The sequence below is a fragment of the Pelodiscus sinensis genome, chromosome 5 (genome assembly GCF_049634645.1).
Source record: "Pelodiscus sinensis isolate JC-2024 chromosome 5, ASM4963464v1, whole genome shotgun sequence".
Classification (NCBI taxonomy): domain Eukaryota; kingdom Metazoa; phylum Chordata; order Testudines; family Trionychidae; genus Pelodiscus; species Pelodiscus sinensis.
In genome coordinates this window covers 80556854-80575410 of record NC_134715.1, presented here as the reverse complement: position 1 = coordinate 80575410, position 18557 = coordinate 80556854, and the positions used below count along the sequence as shown (strand labels likewise).

Sequence of the window (18557 nt, the reverse complement as noted above, 5' to 3'; positions counted from 1 at the left end):
TACATTCATCTATGATAGTCAATTTATATTTGTCTCAGATAAATTTTTAAATACAAGAAATTATGCGACTATGCTGAAGTGAAGTATTCGCAAGAGCACTGCCTGCACACTCCCATACAAGGAACTGGTTTGACATCTGAAGTTTCAACTTTGTCCGACACGGAACTAGTATATTCGTATTCAGTCACTCACATGATCCACGCTCCCGGAGAGTGAGTAGGGGGATTTACGGTTGTCTATAACAGGCGATCGCACCACTGACTAACTGCACGCAGTGCTAAGTAGTGACATCATCATCCCCACACTCTGGCTAAGCTGGCATTGCACAGGGACGCTTATCATGGCAAACAGAAAGGAAAATTGTTTTCAATAAAATTCATAAACGCTTACATATTTTTTTAAATTATAAAATGTTATTGTAATGGAATTCTTGTGGAACCCTTATTTTCACTTCACTGCACCCCAGGATTCCACAGAACCCCATTTGGGAAACACTGCTCTAGGCCTGGCAACCCTATAATCTCAGCATAATTCTGGGTAAGTATATTTGCAAGTAGTTCCATACCAGACTGTCAAACCATTAGAATATAGCATGAGATGGTTTACTCACTGCACACTGATCTTGAAAATCCCCTAATACAAGGTACATGTTGGAGTTGATAGTAAGGGGTGGAAAGAGGCAAGAACAGAAGCTTGGGAGAAGGGATGGAATGGGAGTAGGGTTGGGAACAGAGCCAAACACCCTCTGGGAATGCACAAACTCAGGACCTCTTGCAAAGGTCATATGCTTAGATGAAATTTCTATCTGCTTGTAATGTATGAACATTCCATGCAATCAATTTCAAAAACTGTGCTAGGCATCAGTGATCAGAACCCTACTGATTGAGAAAATAAGAAAGCTAAGAGCATAAAGGTGAGGACATATGCACTTGCAGTTAGTACAAGCACAATCTCAAGCACCTCTGCAACTGTCTACAAGAACATAAAAAGGGCCTTAATAGATCCAAACAAGGACCCAATCAGCTCAGTATCCTGTCTCTAACAATGGCCAAATCACACAGCTTGCTGATGGCACCTTTTAATGCCTTCCAGTATAATACTGAGCCCCAAGAATGAAGGAGGAAGCAGAATAAATGGAAGAATGCAACAATCCCCCAGTGCATGCAATAAATTATACAAGATTTACAGAGATATGATTGCTAGATACCTTTTTCTCCCTACCAGAAGGTATGTCTAGACTACAGGCTTTTGTCGACAGAAGTTTTGTCAACAGATACTGTCGACAAAGCTTCTGTCTACAAAGCGTCTAGACTACATTCAGTTCCGTCAACAAAGCAAGCCACTTTGTCAACATGACAGTGTAGATGCAAAGGACAGTGTAGATGCAATAATGCCTTCTGTCGACAGAACTCTGTCGACAAAAGGCATTATTCCTTGGATGTAAACCTCATTCTACATCGACAAAACTGCTGAGTTCTGCCGACGTTATGTCGACAGAACTCAACAGCAGTGTAGATGCAGATATAGTTTTGTCAACAAAACCCTGTAGTCTAGGCACACGCAGAAAGTCCACTTCAAAGGGAACCTGTGCAGTATTTGGTCACATGTACTGTCTAGTTATTGTCTGCAGAGGGACTCACCGCCTGCAAGTACCACTTCCAGCCTGGCCCAGCGTGGAGGGCAGAGCATGGAATGGGGTCCCTGGGACATCCATGCATGACCACCCTTCCTCAAGTGGAGCTGCTTCTTACCGACATCTCATGTGGGTGGGCAGGCTCTATCAGCTCCCAGCCTGGCTCTGCAAGTGATAGGTATAGCCAGGGGAAGGTGGGGAAGCGAGCAATGGAAGAGAGGGCAGGCAACATTTGTAATGCCTGATTTTAAGAAACTAGACAGTTGGCAACACTATATAAAAGGTTGAGACACTTCCATCTCCCCAGTTTAACATTTTGAATTTAACTAGAGTGTAGGAATACCATGTAGGCATTGATACATAAACAGCTTTAAAACAGTACCTCAAGCCCCTGTAACTGTTTGAAAATTGTAGTAATTCCTTATGAGTTACTATTATTGAGTTTGAGTTACTATTGAAGAATTGCCTCAGCTTCAAAACTGTATAAAAAAAATAAAACAGAGGACCAAAAGAATAGAAACACAAGATCTAATGGCTGGATTTCTTCAATAGTCTAAAAAACTTCAGAGCTACATCCGACTTTCCTGAGATTGTACCACTGGTGCAGCTAAGCAGACTTCCTTTTTCTGTTTGAATGAAGGTTTTTTATTTGATTTTTAATTAAGATATTACGTTGCCAGATACAGAAGAGGGAGCTGAGTGGAATCTAATATAATTAAATAAAGTTATACATATAAAATAGAAGTTAACTAAGTGGGTCAACCTTTAAGCAAAATACTGTAAACTTAAATGACAGTTTACCTCACAGGCATCTTGTTGGGAAAAGAAAAGGGCTGTATTTATGTTTATTTCCTTTATTTTAAGTAATGAAGTAATAAGGCTACTGTTTGTAATCAAACCTGCTTGTGGTATTAAGTTAGAGAAATACACCTGAGCTGCAAGAGGCAGTAAATAAAAAGGAACTGAAACTCAATAGCATGTTTATAAGGGCTCGACTACAGAATGGACTATCAGTTTTTGATTGAGTTAAACCTGTGCATTAGCCATACACAAAAGACCCTCCGTTGTTGTTAAAACAATAATAGATGAGTTACACTGCTGTTTTAGCCCATGGGAGATCAGCTCTTCAAGTGACTTCTGTCCTACAGAAAGTGACTTGTAAAGAGAGGTAAGTTGTTGAAGCAAACCAGTCAAAGTTGAAGGTATGTACCAAGACATCTGTACCAGCAGCTATAATCAAACCAACTTCTGAAAGACAGGCTAGACAAGATGCATTGCACAGACAGAAAAATTCCATCCTCAGTTGCAAGAACTGTAAGATGATACCTTGTTTCCTGATTGGATGGTAAGAAATTTCTACTTATTTTATTTAGATATTTTGAATCTTCAAAAGAATGGATCACCAACTGTTTCCAAGCATTTCCAAGAAAAGGAACCAAGTTGGACCATCCAGCAGAAATGGGATAAAGCAACCTGTTCCTGTCAGCACAAACTTCCTAAGAGATGAAAACACCTGCAAGGGAGAAGGCTCAGGATCTGAGCAACCTGCAGACATCATCAAGTACTTATTTCAGACAGGCTCTTTTACTCAAGTCTATTTTCCAGTCCTTTAGGTTGCACATGAATACACCTTAAAAAAAACTGTAATACCGTCTGTCCTTTGCTCCATCTGTGTTTGCAGAGTCCACTCTTATTGTGAAAGCTGACAGCTGAGCAAAGGTCTGGTAATGTACTTTCTTGGGTTATTTCCCAAATCAGTCAATTTACCACTTCTCAAAAATAAGTGTCCCACTTGTGAGAAAATATGCAGGCTTACTTATGTGCTTTAAAAGATTGTCAGAATTAGTGTATATTCTTGTTTCAAAACACGTTCCAAAAGAGATCAATTTCAAAGCTTCTTTAGCAGTAACAAGTCACTGTTAATTCAGATTGTAGGACACTAACGTGTCTACCACAATTAATGGTTTTACAGTATCTTTCAAGTTTATATGAAAATGAAATAAATATGACCAAGTGACTATGTAACCCCACCCAGTCTATACAGTCGAGTGGGCAAAAGGGCCTCGGCGGGCTGGATCCAGCCCATGCAGGACCTACTGCTCCCCCGCCTCCAGGCCAATCAGGGCCTAGGGGCAGAGGGAGCTGCATAAAGCTTCCTTTGCCCTGCCTTGGCCCTGTGAGAAGCCCGCAGCACCACACAGGGCAAGAGGAGGTTTCTTGCACTCCCTCGCCCTCAGGCCCTGATAGGCCTGGGGGTGGGAGAGCATGCCAAGTTTCTTTCAGGGCATGGGTGCCTAGTGGGAAAGGGGCTCCCCCACTCCCAGATCAATCAGTCGAGGGAGGGGGGTAGTCCTGCCCCTTCCTGTTTAGGCCCTGCCCCTTCTGGGTGGCCTGGGGCTACTTCAAAAATTTCTGAAGTGGCCCCCAGGCAAAAATTGTTGCCAACCCCTCCTATACAGTCTGTCACAAGTGCATCTTAGGTAGTCAGGAGTGTCATGGCCAATGTTCAGGAACTATGACAAGCTGAATGGCAGCAAGTTGACACCCCAAACAAACATCGTGCAGAAAGATCACCACTGAGCAGAAAGATTCTGATCTTCCTCGGAGACTGTGGTGTGTTCTAAACCGGCTTAGGACCGGTCAGGGCAGGTGCGGATATCTACTGCATAAGTGGAATTTGTTGCCATCTCCACTTTGCAATTGTGGCAGTCTGCAAACTATGCACCACATTGTTGTGGAATGCCCAGCATGAAAATTTATTGGCTCACTGGAGGATATCCACGATCTAACGAGCAATGCTGTCTGCTGGCTGGAGAGTTTGGATGTCCAACTTTGATGAAGAAATACAGAGTTGAACACAACATTCCAAAGAAGGAGTGTTCATCAGATTTTGGTGCTAATATCCATTAGAAATTAGATAAGCATTGACTATAATAAATCCATTGGGAAAGAGGCCTTGGATTAACCTGGTATGTCAGAACTGATTACTTTTTTTGTGTGATCTATCTTTGTACTGTATTGTTTTTCCTTATTTGCATTCCCAATGCTGGAGCTGATAACCAATTGACAGAAGTGGGGCCTAATTCTGAGGGACTCAGCGACGGAGCATATTTGGGGAAGGAGATTGTTTAGATTTTTGACAGTGTTATTTTCTACTGTGTGTATATGACTTGGTTCAGAAAACATGAATGACTATATTGACCAATTTTCTAGTAAGTTAGCCAAATCACAGGCTAGGGATACAAATGACTAGTTGATTATCCAATATGTAAATACTTATTGCAGGGGTTCTCAAACTTTGATACCATGACCCCTTAAAAATGCTCATTTAATTTGTGTGACCCCCCCCCCCCACCAAAATTGTTGAGAAAAAAAATAAAACCGTCTTGACTCACCCCTCCTGCAGTCACTGTGCTGCAGGGAAGGCGCCGGCACCGCGCTCCTCCTCCGGGGCTGACACCCCCTCCCGCAGCATGCCCGGCACCTACACAGTTGTAGGAGAGGAGCGCACTTACAGAATCCCCAGAAGTGGCGCGAAGGACCCCAGCAGCTGCAACCCCCCGGGAAGTTTCTCTCACTTTGAGAAACGCTGACTTATTGGATAGCTAACACACTAGTCAACTAGTTGCTTCCCCCTCTTGCTGCCTCTATCAGAAAGAGGCAGCAAAGGGGAGGATAAAGGGGTGCTTCAAAGCCCCCACGGATCCTAGGCTCCTTGCTGTGCTGCAGCTTTGAAATCCCATGGAGAGCACAGGCGAGTGAGGGACTGCTTTAGTCTCCTGCTCATCCCGTGCTTCCTGCAACACTTTTGCGTTTGAAGTGTAGCGATGGTGGAAGCGTCCTTATCGACTAATCAAATAGTCATTGCAAATTGTATCAACTATTCAATTAGCCAATTAATAGAAATTTTAACATCCCTATCCAATACTTTTGTTGCCACCTTATATCCTATACTAGGGGTTCTCAACCTTTCCAGAATACTGTCTCTCTTTCAGGAGTCTTATTTTTCTTCTGTGCCCCAAAATTCACCTCACTTAAAAACTATTTACCTACAAAATCAGACAAGAAAATGCAAAAAAGTGTCTCAGCACACTTACTGGAAAATTGCTGACATTTTATAATTATATGGTAAAAAGAATCAATTGAATACTAAAGATTGTACTTACACTTTAGAAACTTGAGCTGGTTTTTCACCTATGAGCCTTACCTGAAGCCCAAGCCCTGACACCTGGAGTGGAAGTACATAACTTTGCTTCAGGTAGCCCCCTGTTGCTTGGGGCTCTATGACAGTGCTCAGCTTGATACCCTCTAAGGCCAGATATATGCATTTGTGGTCCTCAAGCCCACCTCATGCCCCTCTCCTGTCCCCAGAGGTTGCAACCTCTCGATTGAGAAACTGATTTAAATGGAGTACCCCGTAGAAGAACTCTGATTATACTCTGGGGTATTCAAACCCCTTGTTGAGAACCATAATTTTTCTAACATTAGTTGCTGCTGTTAATAAAACATTATAAATCTTAATTCAACTCTCCAATCCTTTCCTTTAGTAAAGCCATCAAATAAGAAACTTAAGGAAGGTGATATGGATATTCAGTTAAGAAGCTGCTAAACCAAAGTTTTGTTTTATACCCTCTCTTTCTTACATAATGCATTTACTTATCCATTTATGCGGTTATAAAATGATTCAGCTTCTATTTCAATTTGAGAAAGTGCAAAAGCTCCATCACCCAGTCATATTTCAGGATTTACTTTGCTTGAGAATATTTCCTGTTTATCAAATGCCAACCTGGAGTTACAGTGACACCCAGATTACCTAGTTTCAAAAGCTAATGAGGTATTAGACTCAAGCAGGAAGTCAATGTAAACCAAAAAAAAAAAAAAAAAATGATGTATATAAAATTCGGAAATGTTTTGATGGACCATAAAATGGACAGATAGTTAGTGACTAAGCATTTTCAACAAGTTTTCCAATATTTATGGTATTCGTATAGAAACCCTAAATACTCTCTTTACCTAAAAGCAGAAACAGACCATCCATCATATATAGTAGCCCAGTGTCTGAGTCTGTAACGCCAAAATGCTGGTTGTTCCCTCTGGTGGGCGCTGTTGCCTGAAATGCTGGTTGTTCCCTCTGGTGGGCGCTGTTGCCTGAAATGCTGGTTGTTCCCTCTGGGCGGCTCATGCTGCAGAGGGAGTGCGGGGCCCAAACGGCCGCTTGCTTCCCCGCGGCGGCACGGCTGAGCGGCGCAGAAGTCAGCCGAGTGCCACGGTGGGAGGGGAAGGGGGGGTAGGGCGGTGACATTACAGGCTGAACTGGCATGGAAAATGGGAGAAAGGTTGTTCTGGAAGGTATGGAGGATGGGAAGAAAGACTGGTTAGGCAAGAAGAACAGGGCAAGGAGTCAGGTGTGTGGGGGAGGACAGAAGGAGTCAGAGTAGATGAAGACTAGAAGCCAGGAAAGGAGTGAAGACCAACACTGGCTAGATGAGGACAAAAGACAAGGAGCCTTATTGTTTACTCAAGCAAACATTTGCCTCTCTTCAGCCTTAATTTGTTCACGTATTAGTCTAAAATATTTGTGAATAGCCATTAAATACATACACCACAGAAGGTATTGTAAATATCTTTCAACAATTACAATCAACTGTGTTTAAGGAATTACTGAGCCAAGAAATTAAATCTTGTGTGCTAATGTGGAGATTTTTGTTTTCTAGTAGATATCGCAAAAATACTGTAGATTACGGATCTACAGTGCTTGTGCCTGTGCTTCCAAAACACAGGGATATTTGACTATTCTACTGAAAGGTTTTAAGTTACAATGGAGATTAAGAAAACTCTATACCAGTGTTTCCCAATGGGGTTCTGTGAAGTGGAAATCGGGGTTCCGTGAAAAAAAATTCTGCTCCCAAGCCACCTGCAGAACCTATAAGCAGCTCCCATTGGGGCTTTGCCGGCAAGGATGGGCTTCTGGGGGCATGCGGCTTTGGCTGCTCCACCACCCACTGCGGCTGCCCCACCGCCACACAGCCTTTCCTCACCCTGCAGGACTGCCCTGTCCCAGTGCCTTGTACACAAGGAGGAAGTGGCTGCAGGCAGCAGCGTTTACAGTGCCAGCTGCTGCTGGTAGGGGGAAGAGGAGGGGGAGGGGTGGCCAGAGCAGAGGAGCTACTCTCAGACCTCGGCGTGTTTTTTACCTGCTGCCTGCATGGGAACCGGGCTCAGGTTCTGCTGCCGCCCCCCCCCCCCCCCCCGCCATCCAGGGGCACGCTCGGGCTCTGCTACCCTCCTGCCTTGGGGCGCACTCGGGCTCTGCTGACCCCATGTCCTGCTGCTCTCTCTCCCCTGAGCCCCTCCCCTCTGCTGGGGAAGTGGCAGCATTTGATCTGGCGGGGAAGGTTGGGATTTCTACGCCTCCCCCCCTCCTGCCCTGCCAGTGGGAAGCCTGGCATGGTGCTGCAGTGTGCTGGGTTCCCCACTGCATAGGTGGAGAGGGGAGAAGGAAGAGACTGAGCTCCCCCCCTCCTGGAACAAAAGCATGCTGCAGCAGGGTACCAAGCCAGGTAAGCCCAGACCCCGTACCCATATCCTCCTCACTCCCCTCCTCCCTGCCAAGAGCCCGCATTCCCAGCTTGCTCCAACACCCTGCCCCAAGTCCCTTCTGTACCCTCCCTTCTGGCCAGGCAAGTCTTCCCCACGTCCCTTCTTGTACCCTCCCTTCTGGCCAGGCAAGTCTTCCCCAAGCTTTCTCCTGTACTCTTCTTCCTGGCCAGGACATTGTGTATAAATCACAAAGATGATCTGCAAACATCATGAAGTATTTTCCAACCATAAATGACAACAATAACTGGATTTGAATCCATTAAGTATAACAGGAAAGTCAGTCAGTTTTTCTATGCAAGATTATGAAAATCTAATCGAAATCACTTCAGATGGCCAATTAATACAAAAATTTAAAGAAGTTTCTCGGATTACGTTTTGAGGCGGCTTATGTCAAGAATATTCAGCTTTATCAAGACGTGCAATTCATCAGTTGTTACTCTTCACCAGCACATACTTGTGTGAAACTGAGTTCTCGAATTATGCAGCAACAGAAAAATTACAGAAATCAACTGAATGCAGTGCCAGATATGCAAATCCAACTTTTTAGTATAAAAATAAATAAAAAGAATTTGCCAAGAAAAGAAAAACCACTCTTCACATTAAAAACTGCCAATATAATTCATGTTAGTTTTTTAGCTTTATTTTTTGTACACATTAACTGTGATTTTTGTTTTTAAATATGTGCAGTTAAACTAAATGTTGATCATGACCTATTTAGCATTTGTTCATTATTATTATCCTTGCTTTTGGGGGGAGGAGGTTTGTGGGTTGTGGCACTCAGGTTCAGCGGCGGCTCTTTTTTGCACGACAAATTTTCCCTTGGGGTTCCTTGAAATTCTCCTGAGTTTAAAAGGGTTCCGTAGCCAAGTAAAATTGGGAAATACTGATCTATACCAATTCCAAATACATTTGGGAAGTAGCAGAATATAGAAAACAAACAAGGAGATGTACTTGTTTGATTAGGGCAATTCTGTGCTAGTCAGCCTCTAATTTACTGCTCCATACATTTTTATCTGTTCCTTCAGTAAATAGCTCCCAGAAGACAAATGATGCAACACAGCTAGCTGACAGGTTTAATTCAAGTATCCCTTTGCTCTTGGAGATGCCGTTTGCAGAATAAACTAAAGTTAACATATATTCAGGCAAAGGTTTCGCCATTTAAATAGTTTTTCTCTAACACACACATTTCTGAACACAAACAGTAAGCATTTTAGCCACCTCCATCTCCTGCTTTTAACCATTGTAGTACACTTGCTGCATAAGAAGTGCACTGTCCTGCCTGGGATTCCTAGAAATCAGAGACAGTGTGTTACCCATCTCAGACTCAGCAACTGAGACTTGCCGCTGTGGAGCTAAGGGTTAGCTCCCTACACCAATAAGCTCTTTAGGGCTCTGCCAGTCCATACCTTGCCTTCAGGTAACAAGCAGGGCCTCTCACTGGACATTCAGAGTAAATTTGCTACCTACCTCCAAAGAGACAGGATACATACCAGCCTGTTAGTTTAGCTGAAGACTTACACAGCAATATGCAGTAGTGAGATGGTTTCATAATAAGCCAAGAAGGAATTTTTTAATGATCGGAGATTTAAGTGATAAAAATAAAAAAGTAAAAACAACAATACATTCTAGGTGACACACTCAGTTTCAGCAAGTTATCTTTGAGAAGATCTTATGTACAATTCATTTCCAGCCTTCAAGGCCAAGAGGATCCACTTTTTTCATGAGCAGCAGTGGTGCAGCTCCTTTTTTACCGCTCTTATCTCAATGCAAAGTTCATTGTTTCAAGAGCCAGAAAGCATGTATATACCAGTCCCCATCTTGATTCTTATTAAGCCATCTCCTCCACTTGACAGGTTTGTTCACCATACTTTGCATTGTCTTTTGCCTTTCACCAAGTTGATCAGACAAGTAAACACCCATTCCCTTGCCTAGGGCAGACTTGGCTCATGTACTGCTTGCCAGACACATTTTAAGAAAATGTTTTCAGCACACAACTCTTTGTACAATGGTTTTTGGGATCAGTTTCCATATGAAAATATACATAACACTCTCTTGATATATGTGATGATATATTGTGGGCAAAAAATGTGCCAGGCCTCATGAGAGCTACAGTATGGTATATCCCCTGCCAGCAGGTATTGCAGGGCTCACAGAGGCACAAGTTCCAGCATTTAGAACAAAGTTCAAAATCTTTTCCTTATTCAGACTAATAAGCCAATTAGTTCTTCCTTATCTACGAGGTCTGAATGTGCACCTGAAGAAAAGTTACATGGTCCATATGATTGGATCACCAGTGATCTCCAATACTGATCCAATTTCGGTTCCCATTCAGTGACTTTTTTTCTTCTTCTCCTATCTACATTTGGCTGTAATGACACTTTCTTTTACAGTGTACAGCAGAGATGATGGCAAAGATAGTAGTTACATAAATATTTATGGCAATAACCAAAACCCAGATAAGTAACTACTCTGAGGTTTTGGAAAGCTGACTGGTTGGAGTAGAACTTTTATCCCAGCGGAGCACAGGGAAGGATTTGGACTCCCATGACATTTGTTGGTAATGCAAGTATTCTTCCAACATGCCACGATCTTCAAATGTTATTTCCCTACTAAGGGTACACAATGCTTACTGGATTAGAATACTATTTTGCCAACTTAAATTGTAAATAAGATTGGTCAGAAATTTTATTCAACTGGAAAAGACCAATTCAGAGTGAATTGTTTCACTGAACCTAGAATGGATTTGACGAAACTTCTATTGAAACACAGCAGACCACAAGGATGCTCTGCCTCCCCGCCACATCAAGAACAAGGTGGAGTTCCCCCTTTCACCATAAGCTCTTCAGTGTAAGGACCAGACTCAGTTGGGCCCTGTAGGCACTACCATATGATTAAGTTCTCAATATGACAATATCTGTGCAAGCTTTGCTGCTGCTCATTGTTCCAATCTTTACTCAAGTAATTGTAAGAGTAAGACATTTTAAGCCTAACATCCCTCACGGTTTACATCTTCCCACTAACCATGCTGTGTGAAGCCAATGCCCTTTAAGCTCTTTTAGAAGCAGTGTTGCAGATATATGCACTCTAACCTTTTTCTCACAGTATTACATTTCTTAATTTTTCCCTCCTGTGGACGAGTCTGCACAGCCTTCTCTGGCTTGACAGGAGTCCAGCTAAGAAGCCAGGCCCTGTTAAGTATGATGCTAGTAAACATGCAGGCAGGTCTCAAGCTAGAGCAAGTATGTGGAAATATAACCTTTTGCCCTCCGTCATGGGATAAAGGCTTGACCGTAAACTGCTTAAAGTGCCGAAACTGCTAAGTTTGTGCTTTGGTTATTGGGTGAGGTCTGCAAATAAATTGCTTAAACTGCTGAAATCATTAAAGTGTATACCATTAAAAACAAGCATGATCAAAATTTCCAGAATTATTATGACATGGCTTATAGGAATAGGGAGTGACACAATGGGCAAACCCTGTATTTTATGGAAGTGCTAACTGCAAAAGTGCTAAACAACTTAGGATAATTGCATAGCATTATTTGTTCAATCTTTAATTTAAGTAAAGTGAGTAGCATATCTAAGGGCATTGGAATAAAGAAGTGCATACGGCTGGAACACCACAGGGCAACAAGGTGTGAAGCAACTGAGTCTCTCATGCTTCTGCACGCATGTGCTTTGGGAAGGAGGAACAGAGTGGCTCCACAAACTCTGTTCATGTAACCACAACTTTGGGGCCTGTTCATCCACATCACACAGTCTAGGATGTCTCAGTGCTCAGGAAGCAACGAGACCACGAACTCCTGTCCGGGAATTGTTGGGAATCAAGGGTGAACTGTAAGTGCATTGGGCTTGAATATTGTAGCATAGCTAGTTTTACACCAATTGCTTTACATTATAGGTATCTTACGCTAATCCTTTTTAAAATCTACAGTACATAAAACTATATTGCATAGTAAGAAGTTAGCCTATAATGAATCATAGCTGAAGTCTGTACTGTAATTTGTGCTGTGTTTGTCTTGCACTGCTTATGGGAATTGTATTGACATTCTTACTTGCAAAGTTCTTTGATTATTGTAATTGCTTGAATTTTCAATAAAATAGGAAAGTGGTTAAGTTCAAATCTCTCTCACAGGTCTGTCCTGCATCTCTGAATCTAAAAACATACTGAAAAAACCATCACACGACACCTCTCTGAGGTGGACATTCGGCTCTGTCTAGTATAGTGACACTGTTGATCTACATTAATGGTCACCAAACCTCAAGCTAAATTTAGAGGGAAAAAACAGTAGTGTTTTTTAAGAGCTGAATAATATATAAATATCTCCAGAACTGAACGTAATGAAGAGTAGCTTGGTAGACCTAACTTCAATGGTGAATCAACTGTGTAGCAGAAGGCTCTTTGTTTCTGTTAGTAGCAGTAAGTGGTCTTAAAACCTCTCCTTAAAGTTTAACAATACTACACAGTATGTGCATAATCAACAGCCACTGTTATTTGAAGACATCTGTTTAGCGAGTCTAGAGTTTGGTGAACGCAATTGTTACAGTCCGTATTTGTACATGTGCATTACATAACGTTTACATTATTATTTCTAACTTAGTTACCCACTGGCTGTGTCTAGACTGCACCTCTCTGTTGACAGAGAGATGTAGATGAGGCATGTTGAAATTGCTAATGAGGCAGGGATTTAAATATCCTGTTCTTCATTAGCATAAACATGGCCGCTGCATTTTTTGACAGAGCTTTTTTGAAAAAAACAGCAATCTAGACAGGGATCTTTCGAAAAATAAACCCTTTTTCAACAGATCCCGTAAATCTCTTTTTTTTGAGGAATACGGGATCTGTCGAAAAAGGGTTTATTTTTTGACAGATCCCTGCCTAGACTGCCATTTTTTTTCCAAAAAGCTCTGTTGAAAAAAGCGGCAGCCATGTTTATGCTAATGAAGCATGGAATATTTAAATTTCTGCCTCATTAGCAATTTCGACATGCCTCATCTACATATCTCTGTCGACAGAGAGGTGTAGTCTAGACGTACCCACTATCTCCTTCTATAGGGTGTGGATTTTCTGCTGTTGGTGGAAGTGACGTAAAGGAGGGACTTAAGTGTTTAAGCATAAATTTAATATTCAAACCTTGAAATACACTGAGGAACACTTCAAACACCTATGCTGCTTGCTAGTCTGGAGCCACCCTCTTTTAAAGTAAAGCACTTTAGTACAGTAATTCCTCATTTAACACGTGCCCGCTTAACAAGTTTTCGTGATAGCACGATTTTTTTTTTTTTAGGGAACGTTTTTTGAATTACACAACCGTCCTCGGAATAACACGATTTCCTCCACCCCCTTGCAAAGCAGCAGAGGCTATGTTGCTTGCTGCACCATTCCCAGCTCACTCCCCCTGGCCAGATGCCTTGCCCCCTCTCCTCCACCCCTACTTGCAGGCCAGCAGCTGGGTTTCCCCAGCCAGCCCATCACCGGCAGCTGCACAGGGCTTCCCCCGCCTCCCTGCAAAGCGGCAAAGGGTTTGCTGCTCGCCGCACCATTCCCCGGTGACCCTCCCCCTCCCCCGTCACCGGATGCAGTGCAGGTTCTGGCAGACCCGTCAGAGGGGCATACTCCTAAACCAATCTCCCTTCTCCCTCCTCCCTTTCCCTTCCCCAGAGCCAAACACCTTCCCTCCCTGCTGTAACCCAGTCCTCTTTCTCCCTCAACCTTATGTCCCAGTCCCAACAGACACCACTGCTTGAAATACAACCCCCACCTTTTCCATTATTTTCAATGGGAAAATTGACCCCACATAACACGTTTTCACTTAACACGATCATTTTCTGAAATGTATCTATAGTGTTAAATGAGGAATTACTATACATTAAATACTTCACTGTCTCAAGTTCTATTTTTCAGGCAGTATTAAAATATTAATTCCTCTAGCATTTGCATACCACCTTGATTTCAATTACTTACTGTTGCACTGTCCACACTAGAAACCAACTCTGGATAAGGCAGTTTGTATTCACCTCTCCCAGCAATTTCTGGAGTCCATTTAGAAGCTTCATAGAATAAAGCATTTATAGATACAATATGCTGCCATGCAACTTTTATCAGCCTTTCCATTTTGTTACCATAAGAAACCTTATGAATTAAGTGCACTGTTAATATGGGAAGCATCATTCCTTAGACTGTTTCTCAATAATTTCATTAGAATGAAACACAAAATAGGGGTAAGTAGTATTCAAATGAAGACCCTACTGTGGCAGTTATTTATATCTATCGTCCCTCTGGGCTGAAAGTTTACAGTACTCGACTATCCAAATATTCAAGACATTCAGAAAACAGTCCTCCTTCACCAGTGTCAATTAAGAATGTTAAATTGCATTTTATCAGCTAATTGAGTAGTCAATGGAATTTCCATCAGCTACTTGATTAGTCAAAGGGAAAGAACTGCAAAGCTGCAGCAGAGTTAGTTCCTGCTGCAGCTCTGCCTTTTAAATGTAAAAAGAACTGCCTGGCTCTTACTTCATTTAAGAAGCAGACACTCATCAGGAGACCAGGCGTGAGCCAGGACAGCTTACTCCCACCTTGGCACCCAGTCCTTCCGCTGCGCCTCTGCCTCCCCCTCGCCTCCCCCCCTCTCCCCATGGGAACCAGCTTTTAAGACAGCTGCGCCCCCAGCACCAACACCTGATGCTCTCCCCACTTGCTGTCTGATAGAGGCAGTGGGGGAAGGAGTGACTAGTCGAGTACTGACTCAACCAGTCACTTACATCCCTAGTTTCAATCTTGTAATGGAGTCTCTTACCAACACTAATGGCAATAATTGGATGAAAAATACAAGTAGTCCCCCAACTTACAAATGGGTTGTGTTCCAAAAGTCTGCAAGTGGGTTGTTTGGATCTTGAAATGCATTTGCCCATAGAAACAATGTTACATAAAGGGTACTTAGGTTACCAGGCTAGCCCACAAAAGCCTATTCTAATCCATAATATAGCTGAAATTCTGTATATTTGCAATGAAGACATAGATTTTATTTAACCTTGAACGTTCGTGCTTGAGGAAAAGCACGTTTAATTAGAGCAGGATGGAGATGTAGCTAGAGATTCTGAAGAGGGGCCTTCCACACATCCTCCGGCCATCACCGCCGGTCTCCGAACACACTGCACTGGCTATGTGGCGGCCAGCCTTATTCCCCAACTGCACCTCCCCATGCTTACCAGGGGCAGCGAGTGGCCCGGAGAACTCTGGAGGAGCAGTGGCCAGGTGTGTAGCCGGCAGCTGGAAAGAAGCAGTAGTTTCCCCTTCAAAGGGCTGCTTCTCTCCAGCAACCGGATGTACGACTGCCCAATGCACCTCCAGCCAACACTTACACTGCTCACCACCACCCATGCCTCTTGCCTTTTCCACTTGGGCCAGAGCCGTCCTTACACATATGCAAAGGGCATCTGAAAATCTGGGGCAACGCTGGGTTTTAATATCCACCCACCCGCCTCTTCCTATCCCTATTCTGTGGCTCTCATTCATAGAGGATCTAGTTAACCTAAAAGAGAAAAAGCCTGCCAGATCTATTAGCCGAACACTGAACATGCAAAAGAGCCATTCAAGCAGTATTGAAGCAATTTGCCAAACCCAAGTATACACTGTCAGTTTCTGAATTTACTGTGTTAGTCTATAGGACCTTAGTTTAAAATTAGCTTTAAAAATATTTCATTATTGTGTTGCTGAAGATTCTGAAAATCACATTTCTCATAAAAATACGGTCATCCTTCACCGCCCTGGGTTGCAAGTGAGCTTTTGTTCATCTGTGCAGATGGTCATAAGTCAGATGTTTGTAACTTGAAAAGTGTCTAATCTAAAGATTTAGTGCTCTTTTCAGACCTCTTATTATTAATAATTCTTGATAGGCTGAGTCTCCTCTGCCCTAGGATGGGATGGCCTGGGCTTCCTGGAAGATTGCAATAGGTCAGGGGTGGCCAACCCGTTAGAGATGAAGAGCTAAAACAGTGGTGGATAGAGTGTGAAGAGCTTCCTCCTCTTCCCTCCCCCAGAGCCAGACACCTCCCCTCCCTGCTCTAACCCAATCCCCCTCCCCCACTAACCTTATGCCCAGGTACCGAAGCCGCCACTGCCACATCCGGAGCCCTCGCCACTGCCTGCACTCAGCAGCCGGCTGCTAGCACGTGCAAGCTAAGACGCTGTGTGCGACCCGGCCTCCACATGCAGGAGATGATGCAGTGCTCTGGGGGTCATGAGCGGAACAGCATGGGCCATGAACACACATGCAGCTCACAGCAGCCCAGCTGCGAAAGCGACTGACCTGAGCGGTTCCAGGTTCCATCCCAGTTCCATCAGGAACCGCAGTTTTTTTCTTCTCAAGCAGCAGGTTGGCCACCCCTGCAGTAGATTCTCTTTTCCAACTTCCATCTCTTGCTATCATTGGTATTGCACCACCAATAATCACAAAAACTTGTTTCACTATCACCTGAAGTCCTCCGCACCGCCAATAATCACAAAAACTTGTTTCACTATCACCTGAAGTCCTCCAACAAGCAGGATTAGATGATACAATGGTAAGATGACAGAGGCCAATATTTTGTCTACAGTAGCGCTTCCATCAATGATATTACTGTTGGTAATATTAGTAGAGAAGAAATCAGTGAAAACCTTGGAGACTGCTTCCTGTCGGTCATAAAACCTGGAGGATAGTCTTTACAAACTATGTTTTACAAGCACTTAGTGTGCGCCCAGATTTGGATCTGGAGAGTGGAACTAATGTCAGACAATTACTTGCCTATTTAGGTAATTAAGATGTTTAAAAAAATACTATAAGCTCAAGCCTGTCTGGTACGCCCCTACCTTGCTATACTATGCCCATGTCAAATAGTCTACATGCCTACCATAGAAAAGGACATGAGGAGTGCATGACAGGCTATGATTTTATGTTGAACTACACCTACTTCAAAAATCCGCTCCAGACCTGTAACAGTTAGCATTGAAACTGATTCTAGCCATTATTGGTCCAGAATGGTTTTCGGGGGGGGGGGGGGGGGGGGGAGTTTACTACACTGGGTATTTACCACATCTATTTTGATAACTGACAACTGCATTAAACCAGTCTGAAAGATTCAATCCTGTTCATACAAAATGATATGTAACATGGGAGGAAGTATTGTATAGATATGGAATACATTTTCAATGGAGTTTTTAAATGAAAGTTAATGGTATGAAATTATGTAGTTTGCTCAAATGGGTAAAAATCCAACAGCTGCTCTTAAGCCATAAAAATAACACAAACACACCTGTTTAAAGTAGGGGAGGAGGAAAGATCAACTTTACTGTTGTCAGCCTGGAATTAGAATCCATCAGTTATATTGACACAAGGAAGGTCTGATTGTGTACACAGAATTCTGTTATCAATAGAAGATATTTATGAGATTTTAAAAGTTATGGAGGAAAACAAGTTGTTTTCTTCTATAGAAGTGCATCTTCAACTGTGATGTGAGTACAACTTGTGGTCCAGGGAACTGCTAGGCCAGAACAGTGGGACAATTTGTCACTCTTCAACTGGATAAAGACAGCGTAAGGAGTTCTGAGGTCAATGGCTATGTCTACAATGCAAGGTTTTTGTGCAAAAAAGGCCATTTTTGTGCAAAAACCTGCAGAGCACCTACACCTCAAACGCGCTTTTGCACAAGTAAATAAGCAGTAAAATGGCAGAAGAGAGGGCTTTTGCCGGTGTAGGTAAGCCTCCTTCTATGAGGTATAACTCCCTTTTGTGCTATGGCTATTGCGCAAAAGGCAAGTGTGGACACTGCAGAAGAAAAGCACAAGTGCTCTGTGAATGGCAATCAGAGCTTTCTTGTGCAAGAGCGCCCAATGCAGTGGGGATGTTCTCTTGCACAAAAGCATATCACTTTTGTGATGAGCTTTGAGGTGTGGACGTGCTCTTGCTCAAGATGTTTTTGCACAAAAACTCTTGCACAAAAGGCTTCTTGCGCAAGAAGCCTGCAGTGTAGACATAGCCTGAATGAGTATGGAAATGGATTACATCTTCATGCCCTAGAATGCACTCCAGAATTCACGTGGACATTGTGGGGAAGTATCTGCCATACTGTTAGGAGAAACAACCCCTAGCAATTAAGGCAAAACTTCACCGTCAGAGAGAAAAAAAAAGTGAAAATATTCTACAATGTGCCTTAGTGAACATGCTATACAATACTTTCAGTGCCTCCCAAATGAGGAAAATTATATTCTAGATATATGCATGTATGCCCAAGAGGGTGCTAAGGAGAGAGTGACTGAATGATAGTGTGGAGAAAAGCATAGGGTTTA

The 18557-nt window shown here is 42.9% G+C and overlaps 1 protein-coding gene across 8 annotated transcripts in view; it reads right to left on the bottom strand.

Annotated features, from left to right (window-relative positions):
• The window catches only part of MTUS1 (microtubule associated scaffold protein 1), a 193743-nt gene that overhangs the window by 51752 nt on the left and 123434 nt on the right, over positions 1-18557 (bottom strand). The window lies entirely within an intron of this gene.